Source organism: Hermetia illucens, chromosome 5, assembly GCF_905115235.1.
Source record: "Hermetia illucens chromosome 5, iHerIll2.2.curated.20191125, whole genome shotgun sequence".
NCBI classification, from domain to species: Eukaryota; Metazoa; Arthropoda; class Insecta; order Diptera; family Stratiomyidae; genus Hermetia; species Hermetia illucens.
Window position 1 is genome coordinate 71,373,295 of NC_051853.1, and position 3,079 is coordinate 71,376,373.

The window sequence follows — 3,079 nt, forward strand, 5'->3', positions numbered from 1 at the left end:
ACTCACACTTTGTAAACCTCCAGACGAGCATTATCTTACTGAGTCACATATATATAATGACAGTTCTGGGTTGCGGATGGCCTAGAAGCTTTTGAGATTGACAATTTGGTCTCCATAAATCGCTTTGACTTTCGTAATCATAAAATTGGTTATCGGGTTGGTTGAAACTATGTGGATTTGGGGAATACATCAAATTCGGTCAACTACATAGAATCAAATTATGTGTTCCTTAACGACAGTTAATATTGCCATCTCTCGTTGGTTTCTCGACAGTAAACACAGGCAAAGAGCATTACCTTCACCGGTATCACACTATTGTGCAACGTCATGTACTATGATATACTTAACGAGCAACAAAGTAGCATTAGTTGCGGTGACAAAATATCTTAAGGATGTCAAATCGCGCTTAAGTGAATACCGATGCGCAATACACTTGCAAGTAGATTTCCTAGGCCTGATGAAAGGGGAGAAAAGAAGGCGATTACCCTCTGGCCGGGAATAGAGACGCATAAAGAAATAACTAACGCTAAAGGGATAATACAGGACCCCGAATAATTTTCACCAAGGGCTCGAACTTTCTCTCCACGGCCCTGAAACGATGGTAGTCATGTCAGCATCAGCAAGTCGGGAGACTGGAAGCTGGACGCTTCACGTATGAAAGGTTTTGTGTATAATAAATATAAATAAATATTTATAATAATAAATCATTTCAGTGTGCATTTTCCCCAGTAGTACATAGCACCTAATATATGCATATATTATGTGAGAATATCCACATTCAGTCTTGAATTTGCAAAGAAGCGACAGTTTCGATTTATTATAACTTTGTTACTAATAATACGATTTCCACCAAACTTGGTAGAATCATGCTCTATATTATACTTTAGATTGCATAATTTCGTGGTCCTAGAATGATCTTAAGAGGGATTTTGCAACCAATTACTAAAAACTATAGTAAAATACTATTATTAACTTTATTTGAACAGATATCATAATGGGGAGTATTTCAAAACCTAGGCAGTGGCAACCTCATGAATTTTTTCAGATTTGTCGGTTGAGCAGTTTCTGAGAATGGGTCCGTTAAAGAAATGATCACTTTCAGCCCCCGCACTCCCCACATTTCCAACAAATATCAAAACTAAGACCGGCTTCGGAAAGTACTAACCGAGACCTTTCATTTGATACCCCACATTATTATGTTTGATGAAAAAAATGACACTTCCCGTGTATGTATGTATGGGAACCCCCTCTTAATTAGATGTACAATTATGTAACTCACTGTATGCGTGAGCGTTCATAGTTCCCACCTTTCAGCCAAATTTGGTGTCAAACACTACAACCGTTTCCGAGAAAAATGCGTGTGACGGACAGACAGACAGACAGAGGGTTGCCAGATCTCCCATCAGTTGGCGGATAGGGGCATACCTATTGATGTGTAAATATGTGTTCATGCACTTTCTTTTCTGACTGTGCATGGGTTATTGTCTGCTCATCTCTGGTGCGTGAGCAAAAATAGCTATGGGAGGGATACTCAGCACATAAAACCACCATGGAAGACAAGAGGAGGAAGATGTCCTACGTAGAGATACTCAGAAAGGTCAAAGCTGATCCCGACCTAAAAAATCTGAGCGGCAATGTGAATAAAATCTGAAGAACCCACAAAGGGAATCTCTTGTTCGAGCTGAAAAGATCCAGCGTAGGCAAAACTGATGACTTTCGCACTCAATTCAAAAACTCACTTGGGGAGAATGCCGCAGTGCGTGCTCAAAAAAGTGAGATCTACATACAATGTAAGGACCTCGATGAAGCGACATCGACAGCAGAAATTTCTATTGCTCTGAAGGAGTGAATTGCTCCTTGGAATAGCTTACCGAGGAGTCTGTTGTGGGTTTGCGGCTGTACTCAAACGGCCACAATACGTGTACCAGCGGAGGCTGCGCCGATGTTTTTGGAGACCGGAAAAGTTCAAATTGGGTGGGTTGTCTGCCGTTTAAAAGAATAAACTTCACTAAAGAGGTGCTTCAAATGCTTCATATTTGGGTACTTCGTGAAGGTATGTACCAGCAGCATTGACCGATCGATGCAGAAGGTGTGGGGAGAAAGGCCATATTGCCAGGGAGGGACTCCAAATGCCTATTGTGTGAAGCAAAAGAAGGACAGGACAACCGGCATATTGCCGGAAGTGGTAAATGTCCGGAATTTAGGAAGGCGTTCACTACAATGAGAAAATGAAGTTTATTCAAATAAACCTCAATCATTGCAGGGTCGCTCAGGATTTACTTGAGCAGACCATGTTCGAATCTGAGATGGAAATTGCCATCATAAGTGAACCGTATAGAAACCGTCACGGTGTCATATGGGTCACAGATTCGACTGATGGAGCGGCGATAAGGGCTTGCGGTCGACAGGCCATACAATGTGCTGCAAGTCAGGCAGCCAGTGGCCTTGTGTGAGCAAAAATAAGTGGTGTATACAGCTGCTACTCCCCACCAAGTTTGACACTGTCTGATTCCAGGAAAGGCTTGATAATCTTGTTCTCGACGCAAGGAGACGAAGTCCGAAAGTGATTGCTGGTGATTTCAACGCTTGGGCCCTTGAGTGGGGTAGCAGAGTTTCAATTCCAGGGGGGTGCAGTTTATTAGAAGCGTTTGCGCATATGAACATAGTGTTGGCTAACAAAGGTGCTGTAAAGACTCTTCAGAAAAGGGGATCAGGTTAGGTTGTAGACCTGACCATTGTCAGCCTTGCTCTGGCGCGTGGTATGCCTGGGTAAACTCTAAACCCACAGCGATCACTAGACAACAATCTTCTTTGAGACATGTGTCCAGGCATGAAAGGTTTGGATGAGCAGACCTTCGCAGAGCTGGGGTTATATCAACCTGATAAAGCACGGGCGTACTTGTCCTGTTCTTGGATATTCGATGAATTTTCAAAGCAACCATCAAAGGACCAGTTTTTATAACCCACCATAAATTGACTGACCGACCGAAGACGAATCAACCAACAACATCAAACTGCACTAGTCAAACACGAAGAAGAATAATGATAGGAGAATGCAACTTTGAGACCGTTGACAATT